This window comes from Trichomycterus rosablanca, chromosome 10, assembly GCF_030014385.1.
Source record: "Trichomycterus rosablanca isolate fTriRos1 chromosome 10, fTriRos1.hap1, whole genome shotgun sequence".
Lineage (NCBI taxonomy): Eukaryota > Metazoa > Chordata > Actinopteri > Siluriformes > Trichomycteridae > Trichomycterus > Trichomycterus rosablanca.
Genome location: NC_085997.1, coordinates 6,240,696 through 6,259,993, shown reverse-complemented (window position 1 = coordinate 6,259,993; position 19,298 = coordinate 6,240,696). Strand labels below are relative to the sequence as shown.

The window sequence follows — 19,298 nt, the reverse complement described above, 5'->3', positions numbered from 1 at the left end:
AGCAAATAGGTAAGAGCCTCCCATTGGATAATTACTGCATGGGTGATTATGTTTTAGCTGGCAACAAGTTATTTAACCCTAACTGATGCAGTGAATAGCTTCTCATTTGTTAAACAACCATGTTGAAAGATACATCCTGTGGTCGTGGAAAAGATGTTAATCTGTTTCAGAAGGGTCAAATTATTGGCATGCATCAAGCAGAGAAAACATCTAAGGAGATTGCTGAAATTACTAAAATCGGGTTAAGAACTGTCCAACGCATTATTGATTTTTTCAAATTGGCATAGAGGGTTAAAGATGTAAATTTGTATAAAGCATGTGCTGTCAGAAGTGGGATTCAAATCCACACCTCTATTGGAGACTGCGACCTGAACGCAGTGCCTTAGACCGCTCGGCCATCCTAACTACCTGAGTTATTATCAACACACCCCACACGGACTAAGATTTGTACGAACTCCTGAATCTTTTCACATTATTATGTATGGTAAATTTACTGACTGTAACCTATTTGCTGCACTGTACACTTTGTCACTAGGCTGTAAACCATATATTAATCGAAAGGGAGCCCCATATGGGCACTCCAACTGACCAAATAATGTTTTTGGGTGGACCATTCTTAGCACTGGAATAAACCAGCTTGTAGTGTCCGAATAGCTCGGTCGGTAGAGCATCAGACTTTTAATCTGAGGTCCAGGGTTCAGGTCCCTTTTCGGGAGAGTTGGTTCTTACTGCATTAGGTAAGCGGTAATGTCCCGTACTACATGGTTAGTTTACAGTTTTTCTCAATTGCTTTGGTGCATTTGTTTGATCAGAATTAAAATTCTCATAACTGTTAGTTCAACCTCCACAAGATTTAGTCATTTGTGCACATCACAGTAGCAGTTTCTCATTCCTTCCAACAAACTGCAAATGCTTTTGGACATGCATCAATTGCTTCCATACAATTCTCTGCTGTTTTATAACATTATCATTTGCTTATGTCATGTCAGTCAAAATGAACTATACTTATGAATGCTGAATAGTCATTCCTTATGAAACTAATAGTCCTCATTTCATTGCTTGAATCATTACATACAAAAATGTTGAACTAGTTGTCAAAATCAGTATGTTGTATGTTCCAATTCAGTTCCAATATGTACTGCAATATTGTTTACAGTTGTGCACAGCTCTACCCAAAGTGTGTTTCTTATGTTTGTTGTAAATAAGTTTGTACTTGTACTGCTTTAGCACAATGCTGTGAAGAAATTAGAATTGCAAAGAGCATATGCAGTAAAAATGTGATTGTTTACACAAATGTGATTGTTTACACACATTTTCTGAAAGCTTGTCTCATACTCTCAAAACTCTACACACAAATCAAAAAACACACACACAATGGGCAAAACCCCTCAATTCTCCTGCAAAATGAAACTTTACATTCAAAACAATGTTTTCTCTTCTCAAAATGGTATTTTGTTTTCAGATGACACAGACAAACCATCATATGAATAGCCATTTATAAGAACCAGTTGAACACTGATGTGCTCAACATAAAACACTATGATGAATGGAAAACACTTCTTCTCCATTCATCATAATTACTTGGGCCTTTTTTTGTTTAGTGTTACACTTACTACTGACAGTACATACATACGTGTGTTGTAAAATATTTTGGAATATTGTTTTTATACTCAGAACACACAAATACACGGTAACAAATGTATTTTATTTTTCCCACAAAAACAATGTACACAGTGTACATCCCAACCAAAACAAAGTTGCACATACAGTGGTCTACATACAAAAGAACAGAAGAATTTACTGTATACAGTTACAGTAAAAAAAAAAAACGTTTTGAAATATCTCATTGTTTTCTATTATTTTTCTTTGTATTTGCCATAATGTTATGGAATTATTTTCTAGGACCATGTTCATGATTTCAGTTTCCTGTTCAGGAGACAGAAGACGTTCCCGTCCACCTTGTGTTGGTAATCTTTCAGTTCTGCAATAAAAATAGTAAAATACTGTAAATACTGTATTATTCCCAAATAATTGAAACATACTTAATTTTTACAGTCCTACAGAACAGTCCACATGCAATACGGCACTACTGTACTCATTGAGTACTGTATTGATATGCAGTACTGCAGTTTTGTAGTGAGAGTAGATTTCTTACCTGTTCTCATTTCGGAAAGTCTGGATGATGGATGCTACAGTGTACCTGCTCAAATTTGGCTGTACTCTTTGCCCAGCCTTTGTTAGACCATGGTTGACCACATGGTCAACCAAAGTGGCTCGGATCTAATCAGAGATTACTGTCACTGGCCTTCCTCGTCCTCCCCGTCCTCCTCCTCCTCTTACTTTTACTCCTCTGGCTCTGCCTCTGTTTCCAATGTTGGCATCCATTGCTCCAAAACAGAAGAGCTCACCTGTTGGCCTTTTATACTAAAGCTCTGATTTCTGATTGTTAACCTGTGTGACAGGTGTTTGCCCATGTGATGAGTCAGTGTGCATAGTAGGGCAATTAACGTTAGAGTTAGGAATAACAGAATGTTCCTTGTGAAAACAAGAGATTTTCTTCATGAAAATTGTGTGTAGTGTTTTGAAAAAGTGTGTTTTAGAACTGCAATTTAAGTGTAAAGCAGGAATTGTGCTTGTAGTTTAGCAGAACTGGTTTAGGAAGTTGGTGCATGAGTTACATGTTGTGGTCATTGTGTCTCAAGTACCAGAATTTGTGTGTAAACAATCGAGAAAAAGTGTAAGTGTCTTGTACCCATTTACCTCACTAAATACAATAATGTGTAACCTAACTGTAGATTTTAAATGGGTGTGCTAATAGTGTATAGTGCTGTCTTGAGCATTTTCAGGTAGTGTCATTGCATTGAAAAAAACACTTACATAGTGAACTGTCATAATGAAAACATGACAAAGCCATTTGACTAACTTGTTCATAAACAATGGTGTTAGGACTTTTTATTTTGATGACACTGACACTTTCATTGACATGAATACTTGCTTTTGAGGAATGAACTCTCCATTTTAAGCAAGTGACACGCTTTTGCAGGTTATACACTAGGTTTTGCAGTTTGTACTAATTGTTTTGAGAAATGTACTTACTGTTGTGCAAATGTTACAGTTTTTCTCAGTCGATTTGGTTCATTTCTCAGATCAGAATTGAAATTCTCAAAACTGTTCATTCAATCTCCACATCTCCTTGTCACTTGTGCAGATCATAATAGCATTTCTCATTGTGTTTCACATTTTGCAAATGATTTTGTACATTCATGCAAATGGTCATGCAATTGTCTGCTGTCCTTTGCATTATCAATTGCTTATGTCATGTTTATCAAAATGTGTTCTACTGATTGTCTGTTGAATTGTCTTACCCTCCAAAACATTTAGGCTTTGGGTCATTGCCTAGGTCATTACATGCAAAAGTGCTGAACATGTTGTCATAATCTCTCAGGCATAATTTGTACATTTCTATGAAACTTTTATGGTAAATTTTGGTAATTTATCATAAATTGATTAAATTGTTCTCAGGTGAATCTTGGCTTTCAGTTAAGAAGGGGAATTTGTGAAGGTTTAGATCAACCAATGGTCAAACAGCTCTCAACCATAGGTCAGAGGTACATCTCATGAACCTTCAATTGACAAACATATATAGACACAAAACATTGCAATGTCACAAAGTCTCACAATGAAAAGACAAGGCTGTGTACAGGGTGAACAGCCAAGAAGAAGGGTAAGGCTGTGTGGTGGAAGGCTGAGGGGACAAAACAGAGGAAGAGGTAGGAGAGTCCATGCCACTCTAACACCATCAGGCAATGGTTTGCCATTCATTATCGAATGCTGATGGTATTCCTCCCACCCTACTCCCCATTCCTGAACCCAATTGAGGAGTTCTTCTCAGCCTGGAGATGGAAGGTGTACGATCACCAGCCGTACACCCAGATAAACCTGCTGACTGCCATGGATGCAGCTTGTGAGGATATCACAGCAGATGCCTGCAGAGGCTGGATTAGGCACTCCAGGAGATTCTTTCCACGCTGCATTGCAAGGGAAGATATCCAGTGTGACGTGGATGAAAACGTGGCCCAACAGAGAGGAGCGTCAGGATGTATAGAAAAGAAAGCACTATAATTCCTTAAGTTGTTGTCTCAGGTTGTTTTGAATGTTTAGAGTAAGTTTCTAATTTTGTAGTTTTTCCTCTGTGTTATAGAGTGCTGCCAAACAGTTGTCTGTCTTTCCTGAATTTCTATCTGATTTTTTTGTCAACAGATTGCAGTGCGAACAATACAGTAAAATAATATTACTGTATAAATTTGATTCCAGTCCAATTTCTTGTTGTCAGTCTCCCACATACAGTCATGTGTAACTTTGTGTTCTGTGTAAGTTTGTATTTTGTGTGTAACACGTACCGTTTCAATTGATATGCCACAGAATGTGCAGCGTTCTTGTAATCAAAAGCTTAGCTAGTTTCCATCAGAATATACTTACAGTGTACACTGTTGCACTGACAACATGACTAAGTATTTTTACTGCCTTGTTCATAGGCAATGACACACAGACTAGACATTCTGATGGCACTGACAAGTTGATTGACATAAATATTTGCTTTTGAGGCTAAAACAAAGAATTGTGAGCGAGGTATGTGCTTTTGCAGGTATTTCATTGAGTTTTGCTGTTTGCACTAACTGTTTTGAGAAATGCACTTGTTGTGATGCCAATGTAAATCATGATGTGAGAAATGTACCAAATCGACTGAGAAAAACTGTAATAGTGATGTGAGAAATGCACCAAAGCGACTGAGAAAAACTGTAAGTTATACATTACTGTATTTAGTGAGGTAAATGAGTACAATACGTATGTTTCACATTTTTACTGCATATGCTCTTTGCAATTCTAATTTCTTCACATCATTGTGCTAAAGCAAAGTACAAACTTATTTACAACAAACATAAGAAACACTTTTTGGGTAGAGCTGTGCACAACTGTAAACAATATTGCAGTACATATTGGAACTCAATTGGAACATACAACATACTGATTTTGACAACTAGTTCAACATTTTTGTATGTAATGATTCAAGCAATGAAATGAGGACTATTAGTTTCATAAGGAATGACTATTCAGCATTCATAAGTATAGTTCATTTTGACTGACATGACATAGCAAATAATAATGTTATAAAACAGCAGAAGCAATTGTATGGAAGCAATTGATGCATGTCCAAAAGCATTTGCAATTTGTTGGAAGGAATGAGAAACTGCTACTATGATGTGCACAAATGTAAACTCACACACTGTTGTATGTGCTTGCATGACTGTAGGACGAGTTCTCAGTGCATTACCGTAATATCCATAAAATGTGTTCTTGCGATTTCAGTGCAGAAAAGTTTGTGTAGAGACTGCAGCAGCGGATACTGTGTTTGTTTAGATTTTATGGTCATACTTTATCAACAAGTTTAAGGTAAGTTTATTAAAATAAACGGGTCTTTTTGTATATTAGCTTCTGGATATTTTCGGATGCTACGGACAAAACTGTGTTGTACTGCTATGATGATACGACTATGTTCCAAACCCTTTTAGACTCTTCCACCACCGTTAGCGCTTCTCTCAGTTAGTTTAGCTCATTAAATATATTATCCACAGTATCGCTTACTTTTACAAACCCAATTCCAAAAATGTTTAGACAGAAGAGAAAATGTCAATGTAAATAGACAGCAGTTTGTAAAAGATGTTATTTATATTCTAGCATACAAACATACATCGCTCCAAAAATGAATGAACGCTTCAGCCAGGGTTGCCAGATTGCGCATTTAAAAGCCTCCCAAAATGCATGGAAAACCGCCCAACATACTCACGAAAAACAGCCGATAATCAGCGCTTAAACAATATTAAACCAGTTAAACATGATCTATTACTGCTGATATCTCACAAATCAGTGATTATAAATTATTAATGGCATTTGAAATAATAATAAAAAACTAAGACTAAGAAGTCTTAAGGGTTTTTTGTGTTCTTGCTAGAACTGTTTCTACTTGAAGAACTCTTTAGTATAATTCAAGGTTCTTTGCTAACTCAATTAGATTTTTAGGGATTTGTTTCTCTTGCCACATATAAATGCACATAACATTTAAGGACTGGAAAACAATCGTGCAATTGATACAGGGAAAAGGGAAAAAGGTGAAAGAAAGGAATCTGTTTGTAATCTACCTTCAAAATTCTCCTCCAGAGATGTTTTTTTTGTGTGTGTAAGCAGCAACATACTTCACCTAAAACTTGATATAATCACCTTCAAGAGAGCCGAAACAGAAATAAAAACATTTTATATTAATTGAAGTTCTACAGGACAACATATGTTAAAGTTTGTAATTTAAGTCACATGCTTGTGGGGATTAAAACAGGTTGCAGAGCCCGGATAGCTCAGTCGGTAGAGCATCAGACTTTTAATCTGAGGGTCCAGGGTTCAAGTCCCTGTTCGGGTGAGTTGCTTCTTACTACATTAGGTAAGCGGTAATTTCCAGCATTTAACCAGCCACAGCGAAGAACTGTTGGAGTAGCGACTAATCTTAACCCATCAGATACACAACCGTTCTTTTGTTACAGTAAGCTTGCAAGCAGAGCAACAAGACGGTCAGTATTTAAGGGCTTCCTTTCTTACAACATTTCTTCTGCTAAACCATCGTGCTGTATGCTTAATTTAAGACTCCGTGGTGCATCGGTGTGTTTGAGCTTGTTTAAAAGCTCATTGGCTTTAGAACGTATGCTGTTTTCACAGTGTCTGCGTTCCATTTTAGGTATAAACACAGTTATTGGGTGAGTAAAAGTTTTTTTTTTTATTATGCTTTCTATTATATCATAGTTGCATGTAGTCGGAGTGATGCTAGAGATAACAGCAACGATACAAAGGTACACCAAGTTAAGGTTTGTGTGCACAGTGCGGTCGAACTGTTTCATGTTACATAAAAAAAAAAGTTAAGAAAGGTTGTGGGTCGAAAAGGGCCAATCGCGTGTGCCACACTTGGGATTGTGATTGAGTATACGTTGCATTGGGTGGGTAAACATGGAGCCGGCGTTGAAAAGCATGAGTTGGCAGCGGTGGGATTCGAACCCACGCCCCCGAAGAGACTGGAGCCTTAATCCAGCGCCTTAGACCGCTCGGCCACGCTACCACTGGTTAAGGGGTAGATTGAAACAAGCAACTATGTATGCAATTTCTACCTGCATTTTCCAATAGAAGTCAAATCGCCACACTTGTGATGGAGCACAATCTACACCAAACTGGTAAACATCATGAGTTGGTGATGAACTTTCTTCTTCAGACTGGTTTTTAAATGAAAGTCAAAGAGACGGTAGGAGCCCAGATATCTCAATCGGTCGAGCATCAGACTTTTAATCTGAGGGTCCAGGGTTCAAGTCCCTGTTCGGGCGAGTTGCTTCTTACTGCATTAGGTAAGCGGTAATGTCCCGTACTACATGCTTAGTTTAGAATGATGAAGAATTTGTACTTTGTGAGATATTTCTATGTAAAATTGCATGTACTTGATAAGCTTGAAATAATTGCGCACTGCATGTGTAACATGTTCTCTACACCAACTAGTTGTTTTAAACAGACTGTGGCAGCAGGGGTGCCGCAGGTGCCGCAGGTGGCATGTGCCACCCTATGCCACCCCGGTAGATCCGCCCATGGGTACCGTTGACACCACATCATATATCAATAGAAAGGGAGCCCCATATGAGCACTCCAACTGACCAATTTTTTATCAAAATATGCTATCGGCGATCGGCGATATCTCCTAAAAGTAGCCGATCCGATCGTGTGATATATAAAGATCACGTTAAGTTAACAGCTCAGTGGATTGATCCAGACTTTGAGCTACGACGCCAACCATCACATCACCATTCATCATCACCATCGTACAGAAACCACAGTGAAAGCTCTTCATGACCTAAAATAACATCATTAACGTTGTGCATCATACATACGATGTAATTTTGCTGATTGTAATATTTACTTTAAAAAGATAATTCAACCCGGTCACATCTGAGTCGATTCTATCAGCACGTTATATAAACTCCTGGTTCACTTTGGTAAATCGGAAGCAGTTCTTACTTGTGATGTAGATGAGAACAGAAAACGTTACAGAGCCAATCAGAGGCAAAAGTTTATTCATTACCAAATTCGTTAGTTCAGGATCATCTGCTGAACTTTTAGCTCCACAGACGGAACGAGTCTGACGGTCGGTTACAGATCTGTGGTAATAACAGTTTAATTAAGCTTTTTAATGAAGCTTTTTAATGTAAGAGAGTCACACAGAATGTTCTTTAGTAGTTGGTGTTTATTTAAAACCACGACATTTAATTAATAACAGTAAACACGGAGAGATAACTGAGAAGAGAAACTTACGCGTCGCGAAAAATGACTCGTGAATCAATGAATCACTTATAGCGATACAGTGAACAACGCGTCTCTTCTAAAGGCGCACACACACGCGCGCGCGCTGCTCCGGTTTACTGTGAGGCTCTTTTTAAGTTTATTATTTTATTTACTGCTAAACCCCCCCCCCCCATCGCAATCGGCTATCGGTCGATGTCCCTGAAAGGAGATCGGAGATCGGAATCGATGCCAAAAACCCCGATCGTCCCATCTCTAATTTTGGGTGGACTGGATTATTTGTTAATAACTCAAACCCTGTTTGTGCTGGTTGTAGGCTATTCAGTCGACCACTAGATGTAGTGTAGTGTGTATTTGTGTTTCCTTAATTTCGTTGTGTTCTCCCTTAATGTAATTGCGTTCCACCTTAAAGAATTTGTGTCTCTTGTGTTATTGTGTTTTAACTCAGCAGGCCACCGTAATATAGATGGCATAATATGAATACAGATAGAAAGTAAAACGATGTCGCATGCTGACCTGTGTGGAATACAACTAATGTATGTAGTACTAAGAAGTGTTTCTTTAGGGTTTTTTGGTGTTCTTGCTGGAACTGTTCTACAGGACAACGTATGTTAAAGTTTGTAATTCAAGTCACATCCTTGTGAGGGTTAAAGCTATTTGCAGAGCCCGGGTAGCTCAGTCGGTAGAGCATCAGACTTTTAATCTGAGGGTCCAGGGTTCAAGTTCCTATTTGGGCGAGTTGTTTATTACTGCATTAGGTGAGCGGTAATGTCCCGTACAACATGGTTTAATTAGAAAGTTGAAGTATTTGTACTTTGTGAGATATTATTAAGTGAAATAGCATGTACTTGATAAGCTTGAAATAATAGCACACTGTATGTGTAACATGTTCTCCACACCAACTAGTTGTTTCAAACAGACTGTAGTAAATAGAGGACAGTTTAAATCTATATTTATGTGCAAAATTAATGTTTTCTTGTATAATAAAATCATTATGCTTATTTAGCTTTAATTAGCTTTAATTATTAAACAGTTAATAAGATAGTGATGGTGAAACTAATAACCTGTTATTACCATCACTAAGTGTTTTTACCATCACAACAAGTTATGTGTTGGTAATGACATGTTGAGGTAATGACAGTTTTTACTTAGGGAAAAAATGAGGGGCGATGTACCAGCATGCACTGTGAGATCGACTGGTAGATCGTGATCGACGTATTGGGCACCCCTAATGTAAAACAACTGTACTTTTGGTAACCCCTTTTGGAGTCTTTCCAAGAAATTGCTCCTGATAACTTTTATTGTTTATGGAAACACAACATTTCCATCACAGATCTGCTTCAAACTTAGGGAGATCTGCTGTCAGAACTCGGACACAGTCTCTATGTTCAAGTCTAGATTGAAAACATGTTTATTTACTCAGGCTTATGATTGGTCTTTTCTAAACTAAACAAGCAAACCTAGTTATGCTGTAATAGTTAGGGGTGGTGGAGTCTAATCCTGTAAAACTCTCTGATATTTTATTCTTAATGATTTCACATTGTAACAACATCTTCTGTTGTTTTAACCCGAGGAGGCTCTGACGGAAACCTGTTCACCCTCTTGAGGTTAAAGACTGCAAGTCGAGACTGCAGTGCCAACAATGCTGCTCCTACTAGATGTGACAGAGACCTGGCGTGTTTGCACCAAAAATGTCCAGAACGTACAACAGACTTTATCACAGACTGGACTGAACAATGAAGAACTCAACTGAAGAATACAATCTTCAGTTGCCATCCTGATTAGCTGGGGTGACATTGATACCACTTTCGCCTCACACCAACTAAGATTTGTACAAACTGCTAAATCTTTTCACATTATTATGTATGGTAGAGGGTTAAAGATGTAAATTTGTATAAAGCATGAGCTATCAGAAGTGGGATTTGAACCCATCCCTACAGGGAAGACTGCATACTGTGCCTTACAGGGCTCTAGAGTGCGACCAATTTGGTCGCACATGCGACCTAATTTCTCAATGGTGCGACTAAAAAAAATCTCAGGTCGCACCGGTGCGACCAGGCGTCCGAGGGAAAAAAAAAACAACAGACACACATTAGGCCAATAACATGGTCTAAACCAATCAGAGATAGTGAAGGGCGGGACAATATTCTAGCGGCGATATGTAAGCAACATTCAGCTCAGCCAATCAGAATGCAGCACCAGGTTTATACACGTGCGTTCGGACGTTCTGCCGTAAGTTTAGTTTTGTATATGAGACTCGCCGGATGTCCCCAGAATGGAAGTTCGGGTTCTGGAGCTCGGCGGTGTAAAGTGTTGTAACGCTCACTTAAGTCCTGACTAAACAGTTAAAGTGACTCTACCCTGCCGTGTGCCTTTATTCCCACACCTCCACCACCGCACAACAAAAGACCCGCAGCATCCCCACCGGACAGCGGCTAGGTGAGCCGACCCTCTACAGTAGCAAGGGGCTAATGCTAGCGGTAAAGTGCCGCGATAGTGAAAGTAAAAACACGACAATATTTTCGTTAAGTAAAATATAAAAATAACTAAAAGACCAAAATATATTACAATACATGTAGTCAAAATACACAGTGAGTGCACCGCAAGCGATTTTGGGAATCTGTGTAAAAGATTCAGTAAAGCCGATAATATAATGCACTGCATTTAAGATTACACTCTAACACACACACAAACATATACATATAATTTTAAATATACACACACATATAAATAGATATACATACATACATACACATTTACTCTATTATTTTTATAATTTTTATAAGTGTGCTATAATTAGTCTGTAATACTATAATTAACTGTAAAGAAGACAGTGGCCGGCAATAGTATATTTGTGACTGGTTCTAATACATTTCGAATTGAAAGGCTGAAAAAGCCCAATGCATCTATAAAACACATTACATGCCGCGATAAATGCACTGCCCAAGTGTCCCCTCTCCCCACTGCCCTTCATTGTCAGGCAGCAGCAAACAGATCATCAGACGAGGCCATGTTGACCAGATTGTTAGTTATTTCCAAGTCAATATTGCCTGTATGGACAGTGATTTAAAAAAAAAAAAAAAAAGTGAACCTGTAAAACTGCGGTGTTAAATGCGATGCGGTCGAAAATTTGGGTGCACCTAACTTTTGTGCTGGTGCACCTAAGAAAAAAAGTTAGGTGCACCAGTGCAACCAGTGCAAAACGTTAGTCTAGAGCCCTGCCTTAGACTGCTAAACCATCCTGTCTAACTTGGACACTGTTGACGCCACTCCCGCCCCACACAAACTAATATTTGTACGAACTCCTGAATATTTACACATTATTATGTATGGTAAATGTACTGACTCTAACCCATTTGCTGCACTGTACACTTTGTCACTAGGCTGTAAACCACATATCAATCGAAAGGGAGCCCCATATGAGATCTCCAACTGATCAAATAATGTTTTTGGTTGAACCATTCTTAGCATTGTAACAGCACTAGCATGTTAGGGTGTGTTTTCTCTGGTATGAGTGTATTAGGTACAGCCTTCTTGCTGGGTTTTTAACTTACTGGATTATTTCCTAAGAACTCAAACCCGGTTTTTGTGGAACGCTTTCTCAGAAGAGTTATAGCTGTTATAGCTGCAAAGGGTGGGCCGACATCATATTAAACCCTTTGGATTAAGAATGGGAGTCACTCAAGTTCACATGCGTGTGAAGGCAGATGAGTAAATACTTTTGGCAAAAAACCTTTTTATATTAATTGAACAACGTATGTTAAAGTTTGTAATTTATGTCACATTCTTGTAGAGCATCAGACTTTTAATCTGAGGGTCCAGGGTTCAAGTCCCTGTTCGGGCGAGTTGTTTCTGCATTAGGTAAGCGGTAATGTCCCATACTACATGGTTTATTTAGAATGATGAAAAATTTGTACGGGTTAACGCCCAGCTGTTCAACTAGGGGTGGAGTTGAACAGACAGAGTTGAACAAACAGACTGTAGTAAATAGAGGACCGTTTAAATCTATATTTATGTGTAGCCTAATAATGTGCTGAGTTTTAGATATTAATACCCACATATTTTATGATGCTTTAAAGACTCACTTAAATCCTGATCTAATTTTTGATGCTGCGTTTCGTTAAGCAATGCCGCAACGAGTTTCATATTACGTGTTACCATTAAATAATCATAATGCATCTGCACTGGAAAATGTGGGCATCAATCCCACTACCTCTCGCATGCTAAGCGAGCGCGCTACCATTTGAGCTAATTACCCCTACAAAGAATGTACTAACAGAGTGTTGATGCTGCATTATAAAGTGAGGGTGCAACGTGTTTAAACTCACGTACTCTTGTTTATATTATGCGTTGCTTTTAAACGATCATAGACTCACTTAACTTAAACGTTGATCTTAGCATTTAGAACGAACAATGTGAGGTCTTTTATGAAGTGCATTTTCTCTTTGATTTTGTTGGACTTGTGGTGGTGGTGGTTAGGGGAAGGGGGTTGTGATTATATGTAACTTTACTACCTCATGTGCATTTGTGTCTTTATAACATCAAAGACACTAGGTTAGTAATTGGTGTGTAAAGAACTTTTAACCAAATAAAATCATACATTTTTATAGTTATAACAACAATTTCTCATGTCAAACTGTTTTTTTTTTTCCTTTTCTTTACTCTACAGGCACCTGTATGGGTTTGTAGCAGACAGATCATGGGTGAGCATATCAGAGACTAAGCAATGACTAAATGTGTATGAACAAAACCGTCCACTGTTTGCTTTCATGTAATGTAAAAGTAATCTGAGAGCATGAACACCAGAAAACACAACAGGAGTGATTTGGAGATCAGCAAAATTTTGTGGATCAGCTTGACGAGTCAGTCGACTGAATAATACTGAAGTTTTTCAAGCTGCTTTTCATCTGTTTCCCCCCTCAGATAATTATTAGCTTAACATCCCCTTAACACATGATGGAAATCAATCTCACATTATGTTTTCACCACCACAGCACAGGTCTGCTACAAGAACACATCCAGAGGTTTTTAGCTGAGGTTCAGATCACCTCCATTCCTCAGCACCATGTACATACCACGCCAGGTCAGAAAGGTGAGTGCTGGAGAAAGTGGTTTAGGCAGTTAGGAGTTTAACATAATTTAAACATCAATGATTGATATGGGTGTGTGTGTTCTGGGTAATTGTCTTATAGAAAGTCCCATCAATGAACAAGTCTAACCTACTGGAAGAAGCAACCAGATCAGATTTGGGCCTAAGCACCTTGATACCTCACAGAAGATGAAATGACTGAGTCACCACAACAATCTATGGTGGGTGTCTGGGAATGGATCCTGCAGACTTGTAACACATGTGTATTGTGCCTTGATTCCAGTCGATGGTAATTTAACGGTCAGTACATTGTTTTGTGTCCCTACAGATCAACGACCACGTCTGTCATCCTGAAAGCACTTTGACCTTCTCTGTGATGGTGTATGAGACAAGAGAGGAAACAAAACCAATAAAATATTGAATAAAACTGTGTTTGTACTGGCGTGTGTATTTTCTTTACCTACTTTATGACTTGCACAACACAGGAGAGCACCTTTTATGAGTAATTGATGCAGAAATGTAGATGAATCCTAAACAAGTTTGGAATGACCTTTTCCTGCAGCTGTAGTTTTGTACAGCTGAGAACGTATGGATATAAAAAATTATCAAAATTACCCTCTACAGTTGGCACATTTTGCCCAGCAACATTCCAGGAAACCAGACTTCACTCACTAAATCACTAAAGTACTTTATTTAAACCAGAGGGTCTAATGTCATGTAACAAAAAGCATTTTCAAAACTTATTTTGTTTATTAAAACATGTTACATATGACATGTTCTGACATTTCAACAACAAATGTTTAAAAACAACATAAAGGCACTGATCCCATAAACTGTAGTCCAGTGGTCATCAACAGGAACACTTCCATGTTTTTAATAGAAGACTGTGCAACTCCCCAGCACATCACTGTTGTTTAGAACTGGCACTACTTATGTCTGTCCAAAGATCTCTCATGGTTCTGTACAGGCTAAACAACAGAAACAGAAATGAACAAGCAACTCGTCACATAAGTGATAAAATATTATAAACTGAAATCTTTATCAATGAATAATGGAAAAAAAAATTCAAGTTAAATCAAGCAAAGTAAGGTGTGACTCATTTGAGAGTCGTTGCCCCACCTTGCCAGGTGTAAATTGGGGTTAAACTGACTAGGAGGGACATGCTTTATAGGTGGCTGACCAATTGGTGTAAAGTCCCTGGGATAAAGCAGGTTGTGTCTAAAGGTGTTGCTGGGTCTGAAATGCACCAGGGTGTCATGCTTGGAGAAGATAAGAGTTGTTTCTAAATTCCCTGAGGAATGTACATTCATGTTGTAACGACCAGTGTTGCCAGATTTTATTTGAAAGTGGCAGGGTCAAAAAGAGGGTTTTTATTTGGGGGAGTAGAATTTTGGCAGTGTTATTATGACGTTAGTATACTCCCACCATGATTTCTGGGGTGACTGTCAGTTTCATAGTTGTTTGACAGTTTGATTGTTACTGAGGAGAAGATAGTCGATGTAATTTTATCATGGTGGTACCTGGGTGATAATCTTGAAGCTTCAAATATTAATAATAATAATACATTTTATTTATATAGCGCTTTTCAAGATACTCAAAGACGCTTAAATATTGTTATCAAAGCATGTAGAATGTATTTTAATTTTTTTTTTATTGTATAAATATACTCAGATAACCCAGAATAATATAATTTAGTAATGTATTATTCTAATATACTGTACATTGATCAGCTATAACATTAAAACCACCTCCTTGTTTCTACACTCACTGTCCATTTTATGAGCTCCACTTACCATATAGAAGCACTTTGTAGCTCTACAATTACTGACTGTAGTCCATCTGTTTTTCTGCATGTTTTGTTAGTCCCCTTTCATGCTGTTGCTGTGGCCACAACGCAGAGTACTAACCACTATACAATCACGGCTTCCCAGCGCTCAGCCACTGGTGGCTCACGTCAGCTGCTCCCTGATAGACTGCAGTCATAGTTCCAACAGAACAAGCTGCTTGAGCTACAGCAACAAGGCGCCAAGGAACTAATATGCAGAGTTTTACTCGAGTCCAATCAAAAAGGACAATTCCCATACCGGGAGTAGAACCCGGGTCGCCTGGGTGAAAACCAGGAATCCTGACAGCTAGACCATATGGGAAACTGCAAGGCTTAGCACCGGCTGATGCCAGAATCAGCCACTTCTTTTCGCTCTTACAAGCCTTTGTCGTTTTGACAAGACGTGCATTGTTGGATGTGGGGTACAGAGAACCATACATGAGGAGTTAGAGAGACAAAAAAAGGCATAAGGTAACCGAGCCAGCCAGGAGTCAAACCTAGAATCTTCTGATCCGTAGTCAGACGCGTTATCCATTGCACCTCTGGCCCCTCTTGGGTTGTGGTCGTGACTTTCCTGAAGCTCCGGCCCCATTTCTGTCTCTTGACAGAAGCCCTTGACAACCCTTAAGTCAGTCTGTTTTGGTTTGGTTCAGTTCGTCCTAAAGGCTGCGATAAACGTTTCAAATAAACTGAGTCTGTGATGGTTTAAAAGCAACGCATAATATAGAAAAGAGTCTGGCTGCGTCCGAAATCGCATACTTCCATACTCAATAGTACGTGAAATGAGTACGCTAGAGCGGTTAGTATGTCCGAATACATAGTATGCACAAAGAGGTACGTGAGAAGTACCCGGATGACCTACTTCTTTGGCAGCCATGTTTGAGTATGCAAGCGATGCACACTTTCGGTCCGCTAATGTATCCCATAATGCAACTGGAGCTGGGTAGGCGTTCACAGCGGAGAAAGAAAGAAGAAGAAAGATGTCCTCTGTTTACAAGTGTAAGTAAGATAAACAGAATAAAAAATTTATTATTGCGTACAACCCTAAATAACGTTATGATTAGCTTTATGTAAAACGACAGAATTGATTTTGTCTGATTTTAAAAGTGTTATACACCTGTTACCTGTGAGTTTTTAAGTCAGCCAAGGTTATTGTTGTATACTCAAGAAATATAATCCGATAACGCATGTGCTAGGTTAAATATTCAGGATTAACGTCGGTGCTGGTAGATTTACATCTTGTTATTCTGGTAGGACAATAAAAGCGATATACTACTTTTTATTCAATGTATTTAACTACATAGTGTTGTACAACATTACATGTGTACTTAATACTATTGTATTTTAATACTTGCAAATTTGAATACTTGCATACTTTAATACTTGCTTACTATAATACTTTGCATTAATATATAATAATAATAATACATTTTATTTATATAGCGCTTTTCAAGATACTCAAAGACGCTTTACATAAGACAAATAATCAAAACAAATACGTACATACACCATACAAATCATAGTACAAAATCAAAATAGTACATCAACATCAAGAATAATTAAGATAAAAACAAAGAGAGCAGCATAAGACAGTTCATTAAAAATTTGCTAAATTATGAGAGAGAACAACAAATATAGAACAATTTCTTAAAATTAGACAGAAACAGGACAGATTCACATGCAATCAGGAAACTGAAAACTTTACAAGTTTTAGGATCTAGGACTTCACATTTCTGTCGTGATCTAAGTATAAAAACTATTAAAAAGAATAGCAAAAATAAAAGCATTTATTTCGTGTTGTTACAAGTTAAATGCCATTTTGAATAGATGAGTTTTGAGAAGTGACTTGAATTTGGACAGGTCAGGACAATCTCGTAGGTGTTTGGGGAGAGCATTCCATAAAGATGGAGCAGCTATGGAAAAGGCCCTGTCACCCCAGGTCCGGTGCTTGGTCCTAGAGGGTATGGACAGTAGGTTAGCCTCAGAAGAGCGAAGGCTACGGGAGGGAATGTGCTGATGGAGCAGGTCGGTGAGGTAGGATGGGGCCTGATTATGGAGAGCTTTGTGAGTGAATAGAAGAATTTTGAATTGAATGCGTTGAGCAACGGGAAGCCAATGAAGTTTTTGGAGAACAGGTGTAATATGATCACGGGAGCGAGTATGAGTAAGGAGGCGAGCAGCTGAATTCTGGATATACTGAAGTTTTTTTAGGATTTTGTTAGATGTACCATAAAGGATGCTATTGCAATAATCAATTCTGGATGTAATAAAAGCATGAATCAAGGTTTCGGCGGCAGAAAAGGAGAGTGATGGACGTAGACGTGCTATGTTTTTTAGATGAAAGAAAGCAGTTTTGGTGATGTGATTTACATGGCGGTCAAAAGAGAGGTTGCTATCAAAAATTACACCAAGATTTCGGATGTTAGAAGACGGAGACAAAGTGTCATTATCAATGGTAATTTGAAAATTTTTTGTGGTTTTTGCCAGGGTTGTAGGACCTACGATGATCATATCAGATTTTTCACAGTTTAATTTGAGGAAATTAGCTTTCATCCACAATTTCATTTCAGTGATGCAATTTGTCAGAGTGGAGTGAAGTTCAGTATTAATGGATTTGGAGGAGATGTAAAGCTGAATATCATCAGCATAGCAGTGGAAATGTAAACCATGCCGACGTATGATGTCACCAAGGGGGAGCATATAAAGAATAAACAAAAGGGGACCTAACACTGAGCCTTGGGGAACGCCTTGGGACAGTGGAGCAATGGCAGAACTACAATTGTTGATATTAACAAACTGTTGTCTGTTTACGAGATATGACCTTAACCACAAAAGGGCAGTACCAGTGATGTTGACAGAGGATTCAAGGCGGGACAGAAGAATGGAGTGATTAATGGTGTCAAAAGCTGCAGTAAGATCAAGGAGGACGAGAATATTAATTTGTCCAGAGTCTGAGGAAAGAAGAAGGTCATTTGTGACTTTGAGGAGGGCTGACTCAGTGCTGTGCTGGGGGCGGAAACCAGACTGAAATGATTCAAATAGATTATTGGAATTTAGGTGATCTTTGAGCTGTGAGGCAACAACACGTTCCAGTATTTTCGACAGAAATGGAAGATTGGAAATGGGCCGAAAGTTACTCATAATGTTAGAGTCAAGTTCAGGTTTTTTAAGTATGGGAGTAACAGCAGCCAATTTGAGTGATTGAGGGACTGAGCCAGAACTAAGAGAGGAATTGATTATCTCTGTGATAAGTGATGAGATAACTGGAAAACAACCCTTAACCAGTTTTGATGGAGCAGGATCCAAAACACAAGTGGAGCTTCGCATCCCTGTTAAGATCTCAGATAGGTCCAAATGAGACACAGGTGAGAACTGAGACAGAGGCTGGGTAATAAATTGAGGTGAGATAGGCGGAGAAACAGAGATGACAGGGGAAACTGTCAGAAAATTGTGGATATTCTCAACTTTTGTTTGAAAAAATGAGAGGTAAGAGTTACACTTGTCAACTGTAAAGGAATTGGTAGTATTGTCAACTGGTTTGAGAAGTTTATTTATTGTGGAAAAGAGAGTCTTAGGATTTGTTGATCCAGCATGTATGAGTTCGGAATAGTAAGTGGATCGGGCTGCCGTAAGAGCGTCTTTGTAATGTTGAAGATAATCAGAATAAATCTGATAATGTACTGTTAGACCGGTTTTTTTATAAAGTCTTTCAAGCTGGTGTTTACGGGATTTCATTTGGTGAAGCTCAATTGTGTACCATGGTGCAGAATGACTAAATGAAACAAATTTGGTTCTCAAAGGAGCCAGCTCATCAAGACATGAGGCGAGTATGTCATTATAGTAATCGACAAGGTCAGATGAAGTACTAGACAGTACAGGACAGACAGACATCTTTTTAACAAGAGAATCTGAGAAAGCAGAGGGAGAGATATATTGAAGATTCCTGAAGGATATTTTACGTTTAGCTGTAGTGATGGGCTTAGTGACCTCAATGTCCATGATGAT

General features: G+C 38.5%; 1 long non-coding RNA gene and 2 other non-coding genes across 3 annotated transcripts; 2 read left to right on the top strand and 1 right to left on the bottom strand.

Moving 5' to 3' along the window:
- Positions 1-6,396: 6,396 nt before the first annotated feature.
- trnak-uuu (transfer RNA lysine (anticodon UUU)) lies at positions 6,397-6,469 on the top strand. Its single transcript has one exon. It is a non-coding gene; the product is annotated as a tRNA-Lys (tRNA).
- Positions 6,470-7,074: 605 nt separating this feature from the next.
- trnal-aag (transfer RNA leucine (anticodon AAG)) lies at positions 7,075-7,156 on the bottom strand. The gene has a single exon. It is a non-coding gene; the product is annotated as a tRNA-Leu (tRNA).
- A 5,786-nt stretch (positions 7,157-12,942) lies between these two features.
- On the top strand, positions 12,943-13,898 carry LOC134321745 (uncharacterized). Its single transcript, XR_010013892.1, has 4 exons — positions 12,943-13,082; positions 13,374-13,471; positions 13,572-13,689; positions 13,797-13,898. It is a non-coding gene; the product is annotated as an uncharacterized LOC134321745 (long non-coding RNA).
- Positions 13,899-19,298: the final 5,400 nt, after the last annotated feature.